This window comes from Chrysochloris asiatica, unplaced genomic scaffold (assembly GCF_000296735.1).
Source record: "Chrysochloris asiatica unplaced genomic scaffold, ChrAsi1.0 scaffold00097, whole genome shotgun sequence".
In the NCBI taxonomy this organism is placed as follows: Eukaryota; Metazoa; Chordata; class Mammalia; order Afrosoricida; family Chrysochloridae; genus Chrysochloris; species Chrysochloris asiatica.
In genome coordinates, this window is record NW_006408615.1 from 9,140,639 (window position 1) to 9,141,215 (window position 577).

Sequence of the window (577 nt, forward strand, 5' to 3'; positions counted from 1 at the left end):
GTAACCATGGCAATGAAATGATATACGATAGGATGAATGTAAAGCTAATGTTCTCCCATATAAACTATCATATAATTCACAGTAAAACATTTAAAAAAACAAAGAACGAGTGAATGAAAAATGGGTCTCCTGTTGATCACAACCTGTGCTGGTATGGGCCACACACCTGGCTTTGCAGTTGAAGCCCTGCCCTCAGCAGGCTTTGAGTGTCTGGCTACACTGTGAGAGCCACCGATCAGTGACCAATGAACAGGAACAGCCTGAATGGTACTTGGTCAGGCAGGACCCTGTGTCATCTGCAGCTCGTGTACCCCACATAGATCCCAGATGGGTTCATCCCAGGAGGCCTGAGTCCACCACTGTGGCTTCTGACTCCCTTCTCTCTGGATTCCAGTGGCAGAAAGGTTGCCAAAGGCCCTGTCGCCTCAGGTCTGTTGTAGAGCAACATCGCAGAGTCTGCTTAATGTAAAAACAACAGAGTGAGATGGGGGTGGGGGGGCTAGAAATCAGGATTAGACACGAACCATTTATTGAAACATTATAAACAACACCACAATAATGTGCTGGAAGATGAGCC